We start from the raw sequence: 14,721 nt of genomic DNA, 5'->3' as shown, positions 1-14,721 counted from the left end.
AAGATCATAATTATTAGCATGAGCTCTATCTCAATGATATTTTATATCAATGAAGAATAGTACTAAACATGAAAAATAAGTTTTATTAACTACAATAATATAAGTTTTTTAATTGTTAATCATTTTAAATTGATTGAATTTTAACACTATTATGCATTATGTGTAGAATTATCATGTGAGATAATGAGATTAAACAATTGTGCTTATTTGATATAGTTATTATAAGAAAACTAAATTTTGAGAAGAATCAATTGAAATAAATAACCTCGACCATATTGGCTTTTGTAACACATCTAAGAAGAAAAATATAACATTTGATAAAGTTATTACGGTTGTGTATCATGGCAAAGGAGTTTTGGCTTTGTTTATGATATAGGGATATGACAATAACATTTTTTCGAAGTTTGATTTCGATTGAAATTCACTCAAAGAGTGAAATGCACTAACTTTTAATTCAAGTAGTGTTGCGTATATTTTTTCATAATAGAAGAAATAGGGTACACTTACGATTTAAAATATTATCAACTGTAATTGAGGATTTCATATTCAAGATCTAACTCGATCTCTCTTAAGCAATATTGTTAGTTAGAATCAAATTCATAATTTGGAAAAAGACTCCTTAGTTAGTATGTACGGTTATAAAATACTTGATAAATGCTTGAGTAATATCTTACTTTTTTTTAACACATAATCAGGATTTGCCTTTTGATGAAGAAATGGTTGTATTGGATGGATAAATCAACTTTAATTATTGAATAATCAATATTACTTCTATTTCTATTGCAACAAAAAAATTTTTTTTTGTAGAAATGACATGTATCAATAATTGTTATTTTATGTGTGGATAATTCAAGAATTTAGACACAAATCTTTTTTTATCATTCTACAAGAGTTAAGACAAGATATTGTTCATTTATCTTATCTTTAGCAGTTTTGGTTGGTATTTAAACTAATAAAAAAATATGAAATTATTTCTAAAAATAAATACAACTACTTTAACTTAAAAAGATAAAATATGTTGGTAAGTTTCAACAATTAATAATGTTAGTCATGTTGCTTTGATTCTAATAATGTATATAATACTATATTATAAAATAGTTATATGTAAATTTTAACAAAAGTTATTCTTAATAATAGTTTCTTTTGTTGTGATAATAAAAAAGATATTTTAAAGGCAAACTTTATCTTATATTATATTGTATTTGTTCAAATCGATTCAACATAAGAGTAAGAAAGTTTAAAAGTTTACTCATGAATTATAAAAAAATATCTACAAATTTAACTACTAATGTTATTTAAAAAAATTGAAAGATAATATAGTAATTATTATATGTTGAAAGCAAGTAAAATCATTTCTCATTGGTTAAATTTTAAATTTAATTATTACATATTTTGGTATAAATATTTTCACTAATTTTGTTAATGGCTAAATAATGAATTACAAGATATGTTAGACACATTAATACTTGTTAACCCACTAATCAAACAAAAAAAAATGAGTAAATAGAAAAAAAATATACGTACAAATTTTTGGAGTCATAAAAATACATACGACAAAATTAAAATTTCAATGTACAAACAAAAAATGGCTAATAATGGACAAAATTAACCTATTGTTAAAGAAGTTCTGTTTCGATTTAGTTTAGTGTACACGTGATCATAAAAAACAGTGACTCCACACTCTTTATCATTAGTTTGGGTGACTACTGAGGTAGAAATGAATAAATTTTATTTTTTTAAATAAAAAAATTATTATGAAAAGGATTTAATGCCCTTATTCTAATGTATAAGTCCCAAAAAAGTGAATAAAAAAAATCCTAGAGGAGCTGCGTCGTTGTCTGTCATCGTCATTGTCCTCCCTCATTCTTCCTTCAAAGCAATCATTATTTCGAATTTGTGTTAGACAATCTCTAGTAGAAAACTCATTTTAGTCCTATTTATGATCCACTTGTCATAAAAAGTAATTCCACATTAGTTTTTGCATCATAAACAGTAAATAAGAACGCAAAGTATCTCTCTCTTCTCCATTAGAAGGGACTAACTTTAGTCCCTATTATAAACCCACTTAATTAATTTAAAATAATTAAAATAAATGTGGTTACTATTTTTTATAATAATATTATTAAAATTTATAAATTCAAAAATAATTCACTATTAAAAATATTAATATTAAAGAAATTAAAACGGCTAATTTTACAACTATTACTTATATAAACAATAATGTCATAATAATATTTATTAATGATTATTTAATATAATTAATTATTATAATTATTAATAAATTAATTATGATTTAATTGTTTAATATATATATATATATATATATTATGTTTTTAAATTTTTTTTATTAACTTTCCACATGACAAGAAATTATTGGTTGTTGTAAGTTCTTCTTTAGAGGAACTCTCAGCCTTGATCCACCTAAATGGTCTCTCTTCACTCTTCACTCCAATGGTAATTGGGTTCCTATATGTGAGAAGAGGGACTAGATTTCTTAGCGTTGGAGTTGCTCTTAGTCTACATATTGCTGAATGTGGTCAATGAGGCATTGTTGTTGATTGACGGAGGAAACATGTCGGTAAGATTTTCACACAAAAATATCGCCCTACAAGTATAGTTCTAAACCGACAATTAAACCTCAATCAACATTTAGATTGTTTGTCACTTAAGCAAACCCAATAAAATTAACCGAAGTATTTAAATCTCGGGTCGTCCCTTAAGGAATTGCAGGAAAGTGTAGTTTACTATTGGCTATGGAACAACATATTTTTGGATTTTGTAATAAGAAACAAGAAAGTAAAATGGAAAGAAAATAAACTAATAACTAAGAAAGCTCTTAGCAAGGAAATAGAATTAGAAGTCCTATCCTCATTATCGTCGTCATTTGTGATGGTAAATGTAAATTGTTTTTACTTTGTTATCCTCTAACAAATGAAGGAAAGTAAAGCGAGTAAAATCGACTTAAGTTCACAAGTCCTAATCAAAGACTAGATTTAGTGAGGCTCAAGTCAACTAACAACTTTCAATCACCAATCAACAAAAGAATTTTGATAACTCAAGAGTCTCTAATTAATTAATCCAAGTAAAAAACATAAAAATCTAAATTAAAATCCACCAAAGCATTTTATCAAACACTTGGAAGGCATAAAATAAAAACATAGAAAATTGACAAGACATAGAAAATTCTTAGACTAACCAAAACAAAGAAATAACAATAGCAAAGCAATTGAACAACAAGAAACATGAAACATAAATTGCATTAATGAAAATTGAGAGTAAAACATGAACTCATAAACTAAATTAGCAAAATAAAGGAATCAATAAGAGAAGTAGATAACTAAAGTTCTAGAATAAATAAAAGTAAGAGAAAACTAAATTAAAATAAGACTAAAACCTAAACCTAAGGAGAAATTGGAAGAAGAAACCCTAAACCTAGAGAGAGAAGAGAGCCTCTCTGTCTAGAATTCTACATCTAAAACCTAATGTGTGTATGAATGAAAAGTGAATGATGGATCATCCCCCCTGATTCATCCCACTCTGCAGCTTCTAATCTTCATTTTCGGGCTTGAAACTAGGCCAAAAGCAGCCCCGAAATCGCCCCAGTGTTTTCTTATAACTGAGGCACGTGACGCTTGTCATGCGTACGCGTCAGCCACACGTACGCGTCACTGAACGAATTTCTGGTCACGCATACGCGTCATTCACGCGTACACGTCGCTTGCCTGCTGCACCAGTCACGCGTACGCGTCGTCCATGCATGCGTGTCGTAGTCAGCTTTCCAAAACTTCAATTTCTTGTGTTTCTTCCACTTTTGCATGCTTCCTTTCTATCCTCTAAGCCATTCATGCCCTATAAACCTTGAAAACACTTACCAAACATATCACGGCATCAAATGGTAATAAGAGAGGATTAAAAATTTGCGATTTTAAGGCCTAAGAAGCATGTTTTCAATCATAGCACAATTAGGAAGGAAACTTAAAAACATGCAATTTATATGGATAAGTGTGAGAATAGTTGATAAAATCCACTCAATTCAATACAAAATAAACCGTAAAATAGTATTTTATCAATCTCCCCACACTTAAACATTAGCATGTCCTCATGCTAAGCTCAAGAGAACCGAAAGAGTGAAGAGGGATGGTAGGACTTATTAAATGCAACCTATCTTTATGAATGCAACTACATACAAAAATGCTTCTATCTACTTGGTTAAAAGTAAATAAATCTTTCAAGAACAAATATGAACTGGATTCCACTAATTCAAATCTCAAAACGAAATACAAATAGACTTGCAAGAAGAAAGCTCATGAAAGCCGAGAACAAAGAATCGACCATCAAATCCTCACTGGAAGTGTGTACACTCTAATCACTCTAGTGTTTTAGGGTCGATTCTCTCGGTTCTCTACTAATCTTGCTTTCTAAGATTTGATCTTTTTCTACTAATCAACAAAAATTTAATGCACGAATACACATATCAAGAGGTTTGTTAATGGTTGTAATGGGGTTAGGGTCAAGGTAGGATTGTATTTGGTCAAGTAGACTAAAATCTGAATCCTTGATTAACCTAAACTTCCCACCTAACTTAAGACAATCTATGTAATCAGAATATAAATCTAACTACCCATTAACTATGTTTTCCACATATTCATGCATCCGAATTTGAGTACAACTCATATGCATTGCTACTACCATTTACTTTGGGGGCATTTTCTCCCCTTTTTATTTTTTTCTCCTTTTTTTCTTTTATTTTTGGTTTTTCTTTTTTTTTTTTCTCAATGCATACGATTAAGGTATTGAATGCATGAACATGTCCTCAACATTCCTTTTACATTTTTACAAAAAGTATAACATATCCAATTCCTAAACCAAATGTTACCATACCCAATTTTCCCACACTTAATTCATGAACACTTTCACTAGTCTAAGCTAACAAAGGATTTAAATTAGAGACATTTATTGTTTTTCTCTTAGAGTTAATGATGTGCTAAAATAAAGAACAAATGGGGTAAAATAGGCTCAACATTGGTTTGCAAAGGATAATGAAAGGGTAAGGCCATATGGGTATGTGAGCTATAGTGAAACAAAGGCCTCAATAACTTAAGTGCATGCATACATCAAATAATGGAAATATAGAATCAAGCAAGACAAATATCACAATTTTAGAGAGAACAACACACACCATAATAAAACATTAGTTGATAAAATGCAACCAATCAAGTAGGTTCAAAAAGCTCACTGGTTTTGTGTGTTCGAGTTCTAAAATCATGTTCCAAATTAAATTTCTTCAAGCAAGTTTAACAAAAATTTTAATTCAAATTAGTGAAATGCTCTAAAATAGTTTCTTGGAAGAGAATTCATCACTTCAACCAAGTAGTACATACATGCAAGCAACTAACTACACATGCAATCTATTATACAATGCAACAACTAACTAATAAAGAAGAGTAAGAATTGGTGTTGGAAAAAGGAATTGTCACCCACGGAAGTCGGTATCGACCTCCCCACACATAAAGACTACACCGTCCTCGGTGCAGGCAAAGATGTGCAAGTGAACGGGTTGCTACAACTGATGCACTTTCTCCAAAGATTGTGCGGAGGGACTTGTTTGTCGCCCCATTTAGAAGTTTTCCATTTTCCTTCTTGGTGGCCATCCTGAAAGAAGAGAAAAAGGAAGAAGAACAATCCACAAACAAAGATATGCAAACAAATAAAATATAGGTAAGTTAATGCTAAATAATAATGAGTTTCTCAACTACATAGTAGCTACAACATGCAAGTGAGAAAACAATATAGGCAAATGGCATATCAATAGTGCAAGAATTGCAACAATGAGGGAAAGAGAGTGGGTCATGAAAGACAATATAAGTTCATATCAATGCAAAAAGAATACAAGTGTCATAAAAGATTAGCATTGACCTATAAATAATATCACCCAACAATATAAAACAAGTCACTAAGAACCAAAATAATGAAAGAAATATTCGACACATGAATAAGAAAATTTAACACCAATGTTAAAACAACAAATATAGAAAAGAAAAGGGGAACAAATAACAAAGTTAAAATTCAATGAATGCAAGTATGAAAATGTAATAAGTAAAAGAAAAGAAAGATAAGAAAAAATGAGAAGTGAAATTTTGAAAAGTGAGAGAAGAATAAAGTAAGAAAGGAAGAAGAAAAGGAAGAATAAAGGAAAGAGGAAAGAAGGAGAAAGGAAAAGAAGAAGCGACGCGTAAGCGTCGTCCACGCGCATGCGTGGATAGCAGAATGAGGAGTCAACGCGTAAGCGTCAGTCACGCGTACACGTTGATGCGAATTGTGGTCCTCGCACAACACTCACACAGTTACAGCGTAAGTCTCTGGTTTTTGTAACAGGAATGGCAACATGAAGATACAACGCGTGCGCGTTGTCCACGCTTACGCGTGGGAGGCAAAAAATGCAAATGACGCGTACGCATCAGTGACGCGCACGCGTGGGTTGGGTTGTACACCTGGCACCGCACCCGCATGGTTCCAGTGCAAGTCTCTGGTTTTTGTACCAGAGGTTGCAGCGTCGTATATGACGCGTGAACGTCGGTCATGCGCACACGTGAGACACACAATTTTTTTTAATAAACCAACAAGCTATCAAATTCATGCCAAACATTATTAAACAAGTAAAACCACAACTTAAACCGAATAAACCTAACTAAAATTCAAAATTTAACTTACTACCAATATAAATAAAAGAGAAAATAGGAAGAATTTACCATGATGGGGTGTCTCCCACCTAGCACTTTTAGTTAAAGTCCTTAAGTTGGACATTTAGTGAGCTCCTTGTTATGGTGGCTTGTAATTGAAGTCATCTTGAAACTTCCACCAATGCTTGGACTTCCAATAAGCTCCAATATTTCTAAGTGAATTGATGAGCGGATAATTTATACGCTTTTTGGCATTGTTTTTAGTATGTTTTTAGTAGGATCTAGTTACTTTTAGGGATGTTTTCATTAGTTTTTATGTTAAATTCACATTTCTGGACTTTACTATGAGTTTGTGTGTTTTTCTGTGATTTCAGGTATTTTCTGACTGAAATTGAGGGACTTGAGCAAAAATCAGATTCAGAGGTTGAAGAAGGACTGCTGATGCTGTTGGATTCTGACCTCCCTGCACTCAAAGTGGATTTTCTGGAGTTACAGAACTCTAAATGGTGCGCTTCAAATTGCGTTGGAAAATAGACATCCAGGGCTTTCCAGAAATATATAATTGTCCATACTTTGACCAAGAATAAATGACGCAAACTGGCGTTCAACACTAGCTCTCTGCCCAATTCTGGCGTCCAGCGCCAGAAAAGGATCCAAAACCAGAGTTGAACGCCCAAACTGGCACAAATGCTGGCGTTCAACTCCAAGAAGAACCTCTACACGTGCAACACTAAAGCTCAGCCCAAGCACACACCAAGTGGGCCCCGGAAGTGGATTTATGCATCAATTACTTACTCCTGTAAACCCTAGTGACTAGTTTATTATAAATAGGACCTTTTACTATTGTATTAGACATCTTGGAATTCATTGTTCATCTTTGGACGCATGGTTCTTAGATCAGAGGGGCTGGCCATTCGGCCATGCCTGGACCTTTCACTTATGTAATTTTAAAGGGTAGAGTTTCTACACTCCATAGATTAAGGTGTGGAGCTCTGCTGTTCCTCAAAGATTAATGCAAAGTACTACTGTTTTCTATTCAATTCATCTTATTTCGCTTCTAAGATATTCATTCGCACTTCAACCTGAATGTGATGAACGTGACAATCATCATCATTCCCTATGAACGCGTGCCTGACAACCACTTCCGTTCTACATTAGATTGAATGAGTATCTCTTAGATCTCTTAATCGGAATCTTCGTGGTGTAAGCTAGAATGATGGCGGCATTCAAGAGAATCCGGAAGGTCTAAACCATGTCTGTGGTATTCCGCGTAGGATTCAATGATTGAATGACTGTGACGAGCTTCAAACTCACGATTGCCGGGCGTAGTGACAGACGCAAAAGGATAGTAAATCCTATTCTAGCAGGATCGAGAACCGACAGATGAATAGCCGTGCCGTGACAGGGTGCGTTGACCATTTTCACTGAGAGGATAAGATGAAAACATTGATAAGGGTGATGCCTCCAGACGATTAGCCGTGACATGACAGGGTATTTGGATCATTTTCCCGAGAGAAGACCGAAAGTAGCTGGTGCACGAAATTGTGATGTCCAGGCTCAAACAATCCCTGGCAACGTGAGCAACTTGGTACGCGCAATCGTGATTACGCTTTGATTATGTAAAATTCATGGCTCTTTCTTTCCCTGGCAATGGCGCCAAGAACATGGTGCCAATACCATGGTTCACAACTTCGATACAACTAACCAGCAAGTGCACTGGGTCGTCCAAGTAATACCTTACGTGAGTAAGGGTCGAATCCCACGGAGATTGTCGGTATGAAGCAAGCTATGGTCACCTTGCAAATCTCAGTTAGGCAGATATAAATTGATAATGGTGTTTTCGAATAATAAATAACAGAATAGGGATAGAGGTGCTTATGTAAATCATTGGTAGGAATTTCAGATAAGCGAATGGAGATGCTTTTCGTTCCTCTAAACCTCTGCTTTCCTGCTATCTTCATCCAATCAGTCTTACTCCTTTCCATGGCTGGCTTTATGCAAGGGCATCACCGTTGTCAGTGGCTACATCCCCTCCTCTCAGTGAAAAATATGCTCACATGCTCTGTCACAGCACGGCTAATCATCTGTCGGTTCTCGATCATGCTGGAATAGGATTCACCCTCCTTTTGCGTTTGTCACTAACGCCCAGCACTCGCGAGTTTGAAGCTCGTCACAGTCATTCAATCATTGAATCCTACTCGGAATACCACAGACAAGGTTTAGACCTTCCGGATTCTCTTGAATGCCGCCATCATTCTAGCTTACGCCACGAAGATTCTGGTTAGGAGATCTAAGAGATACTCATTCAATCTAATGTAGAACGGAAGTGGTTGTCAGGCACGCGTTCATAGGGAATGATGATGATTGTCACGTTCATCACATTCAGGTTGAAGAGCGAATGAATATCTTAGAAGCGAAATAAGATGAATTGAATAGAAAACAGTAGTACTTTGCATTAATCTTTGAGGAACAGCAGAGCTCCACACCTTAATCTATGGAGTGTAGAAACTCTACCGTTGAAAATACATAAGTGAAAGGTCCAGGCATGGCCGAGAGGCCAGCCCCCATGGTCTAAGAACTATGCGTTCAAAGATGATCCTAAGATGATCAAAAGATCCTAAGATGATCAAAAGATTCAAAGATGATCAAAAGATGGTCCAAAAAGACTAGTAAAATGTCCTATTTATAATAAACTAGCTACTAGGGTTTACATGAGTAAGTAATTGATGCATAAATTCACTTCCGGGGCCCACTTGGTGTGTGTTTGGGCTGAGCTTTAACTTTCCACGTGCAGAGGCCATTTGTGGAGTTGAACGCCAGTATTTGTGCCAGTTTGGGAGTTCAACTCTGGTTTTGGATCCATTTCTGGCGCTGGACGCCAGAATTGGGCAGAGAGCTGGCGTTGAACGCCAGTTTACGTCATTTATTATTGGCCAAAGTATGGACTATTATATATTGCTGAAAAGCCCTGGATGTCTACTTTCCAACGCAATTGGAAGCGCGCCATTTCGAGTTCTGTAGCTCCAGAAAATCCACTTTGAGTGCAGGGAGGTCAGAATCCAACAGCATCAGCAGTTCTTCTTCAACCTCTGAATCTGATTTTTGCTCAAGTCCCTCAATTTCAGCCAGAAAATACCTGAAATCACAGAAAAACACACAAACTTATAGTAAAGTCCAGAAATGTGAATTTAACATAAAAACTAATGAAAACATCCCTAAAAGTAACTAGATCCTACTAAAAACATACTAAAAACAATGCCAAAAAGCGTATAAATTATCCGCTCATCACAACACCAAACTTAAATTGTTGCTTGTCCCCAAGCAACTGAAAATCAAATAGGATAAAAAGAAGAGAATATACTATAAATTCCAAACTATCAATGAAACATAGCTGCAATCATATGAGCGGGACTTATAGCTTTTTGCCTCTTGAATAGTTTTGGCATCTCACTTTATTCATTGAGGTTCAGAATGATTGGCATCTATAGGAACTCAGAGTTCAGATAGTGTTATTGATTCTCCTAGTTCAGTATGATGATTCTTGAACACAGCTTCTTTATGAGTCTTGGCCGTGGCCCTAAGCACTTTGTTTTCTAGTATTACCACCGGATACATAAATGCCACAGACACATAATTGGGTGAACCTTTTCAGATTGTGACTCAGCTTTGCTAAAGTCCCCAATTAGAGGTGTCCAGGGTTCTTAAGCACACTCTTCTTTTGCTTTGGACCTTGACTTTAACCGCTCAGTCTCAAGTTTTCACTTGACACCTACACGCCACAAGCACATGGTTAGGGACAGCTTGGTTTAGCCGCTTAGGCCAAGATTTTATTCCTTTAGGCCCTCCTATCCACTGATGCTCAAAGCCTTGGGATCCTTTTTATTTGCCCTTGCCTTTTGGTTTTAAGGGTTATTGGCTTTTTCTGCTTGCTTTTTCTTCTTCCTTTTTTTTTCTATTTTTTTTTCGCCCCTTTTTTTTTTCTGCAAGCTTTGTTCTTTGCTGCTTTTTCTTGCTTCAAGAATCATTTTTATGATTTTTCAGATTATCAAATAACATGTCTCCTAGTCATTATTCTTTCAAGAGTCAACATATTTAACATTCTTAAACAACAACTTCAAAAGACATATGCACTGTTCAATCATACATTCAGAAAACAAGAAGCATTGTCACCACATCAATATAATTAAGCTAAGTTCAAGGATAAATTCGAAACTCATGTACTTCTTGTTCTTTTGAATTAAAACATTTTTCATTTAAGAGAGGTGATGGATTCATGGGACATTCATAACTTTAAGACAAAGTTACTAACTACTAATGATCATGTAATGAAGACACAAACATAGATAAGCACATAACATAGAAAACGAAAAACAGAAGAAATAAGAACAAGGAATGAATCCACCTTAGTGATGGTGGCGTTTCCTTCTTGAGGAACCAATGATGTCCTTGAGCTCTTCTATGTCTCTTCCTTGTCTTTGTTGCTCCTCCCTCATTGCTTTTTGATCTTCTCTTATTTCATGAAGCATGATGGAGTGCTCTTGATGTTCCACCCTTAGTTGTCCCATATTGGAACTCAATTCTCCTAGGGAGGTGTTGATTTGCTCCCAATAGTTTTGTGGAGGAAAGTGCATTTGAGGCATCTCTGGGATCTCATGGTGATGAGCTTCATACGCCTCTTGAGCTCCATGAATGGGCTCTCTTACTTGCTCCATCTTCTTCTTAGTGATGGGCTTGTCCTCTTTAATGAGGATATCTCCCTCTATGTCAATCCCAGCCGAATTGCATAGGTGGCAGATGAGGTGAGGAAAGGCTAACCTTGCCATAGTGGAGGACTTGTCAGCCACCTTGTAGAGTTCTTGAGGTATAATCTCATGAACTTCCATCTCTTCTCCAATCATGATGCTATGGATCATGATGGCCCGGTCTATAGTAACTTCAGACCGGTTGCTAGTGGGAATGATTGAGCATTGAATGAACTCCAACCATCCTCTAGCCACAGGCTTGAGGTCCAATCTTCTTAGTTGAACTGGCTTGCCTTTGGAGTCAATCTTCCATTGAGCTCCTTCCACGCATATGTCCATAAGGACTTGGTCCAACCTTTGATTAAAGTTGACCCTTCTAGTGTAGGGGCGTTCATCTCCTTGCATCATGGGCAAGTTAAACGCCAACCTCACATTTTTCGGACTAAAATCCAAGTATTTCCCCCGAACCATTGTAACATAGTTCTTTGGATCCGGGTTCTTACTTTGATCATGGTTCTTGGTGATCCATGCATTAGCATAGAACTCTTGAACCATTAGGATGCCGACTTGTTGGATGGGATTTGTTAGAACTTCCCAACCTCTTCTTTGAATTTCATGTCGGATCTCCGGATACTCATTTCTTTTGAGTTTGAAAGGGACCTCAGGGATCACCTTCTTCTTGGCCACAACATCATAGAAGTGGTCTTGATGGGCTTTGGAGATGAACCTTTCCATCTCCCATGACTCGGAGGTGGAAGCTTTTGTCTTCCCTTTCCCTTTTCTAGAGGATTCTCCGGTCTTAGGTGCCATCAATGGTAATGGAAAAACAAAAAGCTTATGCTTTTACCACACCAAACTTAGAATTTTGCTCGCCCTCGAGTAATAAAAGAAAGAAAAGATGAAGAAGAAGAAGAAATAGAGGAGAGGGAGAGTGGGGAGTGTTTTCGGCCAAGAAGGGTGTAGAGGGGTGTGTTGTGTGAATTTGATTAAGAATGGTGGTCTTTATATAGGGAAGGGAGGGGGGTTAAGGTTCGGCCATATGGGTGGGTTTGGGTGGGAAATTGGTTTTGAATTTTGAAGGTAGGTGGAGTTTATGAGGTAGGTTTATGGGGAAGAGTGGATGGATGTGAGTGGTGAAGAGGTGATGGGGAAGATTGTTTATGGGGTTGTGTGAAAGAGAGTGGTAAGAAGAAGTGAGTGGAGGTATGTGGGGATCCCGTGGGGTCCACAGATCCTGAGTGGATCCTGTGGGGTCCACAGATCCTGAGGTGTTCAAGAATTTACATCCTTGCACCCATTAGGCATGTAAAAATGCCTTTGCACACAACTCTGGGCGTTCAGCGCCAGGTTGGTGGCCATTTTGGGCGTTCAACGCCCGTTTGTGTGCCATTTCTGGCGTTGAACGCCAGAACCATGCCTGTTCTGGCGTTCAGTGCCCAGAAGCTGCCCATTTTGGGCGTTCAGCGCCAGAACCATGCCTGTTCTGGCGTTCAGTGCCTAGAAGCTGCCCATTTTGGGCATTCAGCGCCAGAACCATGCTCTGTTCTGGCGCTAAACGCCAGACAGATGCTCCTCCAGGGTGTGATTTTTCTTCTGCTGTTTTTGATTCTGTTTTCAATTTTTATATTTATTTTGTGACTCCACATGATCATGAACCTACAAAGACATATAACTAAGAAAAATATAGTTAGATAAATAAACATTGGGTTGCCTCCTAACAAGTGCTTCTTTAATGTCAATAGCTTGACAGTGGGCTCTCATGGAGCCTCACAGATGTTCAGAGCATTGTTGAGACTCTCCAACACCAAACTTAGAGTTTGGATATGGGAGTTCAACACCAAACTTAGAGTTTGGTTGTGGCCTCCCAACACCAAACTTAGAGTTTGACTGTGGGGGCTTGGGTTGACTCTGCTTTGAGAGAAGCTTTTCATGCTTCCTCTCCATGGTTGTAGAGGGAGATCCTTGAGTTTTAAACACAAGGGAGTCCTCATTCCATTGAAGGACTATTTCACCTCTGTCAACATCAATCACAGCTCTTGCTGTGGCCAGGAAAGGTCTTCCTAGGATGATGGATTCATCCTCTTCCTTTCCAGTATCCAGGACTATGAAATCAGCAGGGATGTAAAGGCCTTCAACCTTTACTAACACGTCCTCTACTTGTCCATAAGCCTGTTTTCTTGAACTGTCTGCCATCTCTAATAAGATTTTAGCAGCTTGCACCCCATAGATTCCCAATTTCTCTATTACAGAGAGGGGCATGAGGTTTATTCCTGAACCAAGGTCACACAGAGCCTTAAAGATCATGGTGCCTATGGTACAGGGTATTATGAACTTTCCAGGATCCTGTCTCTTCTAAGGCAATGTCAGTTGATCCAGATCACTTAGTTCATTGATGAACAAGGGAGGTTCAACTTCCCAAGTATCAATGCCAAATAATTTGGCATTCAGCTTCATGATTGCACCAAGAAACTTGGCAGTTTGCTCTTTAGTAACATCCTCATTCTCTTCAGAAGAGGAATACTCATCAGAGCTCATGAAGGGCATAAGGAGGTTCAATGGAATCTCTATGGTCTCTAGATGAGCCTCATAGTCCTTTGGTTCCTCAGAGGGAAGCTCCTTATTGATCACTGGACGTCCCAGGAGGTCTTCCTCCTTGGGATTCACGTCCTCCTCTCCTTCTTTGGGTTCGTCCATGGTGCTTATGTCAATGGCCTTGCACTCTCCTTTTGGATTCTCTTCTGTATTGCTTGGGAGAGTACTAGGAGAGATTTCAGTGATCCTTTTACTCAGCTGGCCCACTTGTGCTTCCAAATTTCTAATGGAAGACCTTGTTTCATTCATGAAACTTACAGTGGCCTTGGACAGATCAGAGACTAGATTTGATAAATTAGAAGCATTTTGTTCAGAGTTCTCTGTCTGTTGCTGAGTGGATGATGGAAAAGGCTTGCTATTGCTAAACCTGTTTCTTCCACCATTATTAAAGCCTTGTTGAGGCTTTTGATCCTTCCATGAGAAATTTGGATGATTTCTCCATGATGAGTTATAGGTGTTTCCATAAGGTTCACCTAAGTAATTTACCTCTGCTATTGCAGGGTTCTCAGGATCATAAGCTTCTTCTGCATAAGAAGCCTCTTGAGTACTGTTGGATGCAGCTTGCATTCCATGCAGACTCTGAGAGATCATATTGACTTGCTGAGTCAATATTTTATTCTGAGCCAATATGGCATTCAGAGTATCAACTTCAAGAACTCCCTTCTTCATAGGCGTCCCATTACTCACAGGATTCCTCTCAGAAGTGT

General features: G+C 36.9%; 1 protein-coding gene across 1 annotated transcript in view; it reads left to right on the top strand.

Annotated features, from left to right (window-relative positions):
• Positions 1-14,721, top strand: part of LOC107633033 (AP2-like ethylene-responsive transcription factor PLT1) — a gene marked incomplete at its 5' end in the record, with an annotated part of 80,944 nt that overhangs the window by 28,969 nt on the left and 37,254 nt on the right. The window lies entirely within an intron of this gene.

Source organism: Arachis ipaensis, chromosome B3 (genome assembly GCF_059453495.1).
Source record: "Arachis ipaensis isolate K30076 ecotype BB chromosome B3, ASM5945349v1, whole genome shotgun sequence".
Lineage (NCBI taxonomy): Eukaryota > Viridiplantae > Streptophyta > Magnoliopsida > Fabales > Fabaceae > Arachis > Arachis ipaensis.
Note: the sequence above shows the minus strand (reverse complement) of the source record. Positions and strands in the feature narration are given on the sequence as shown.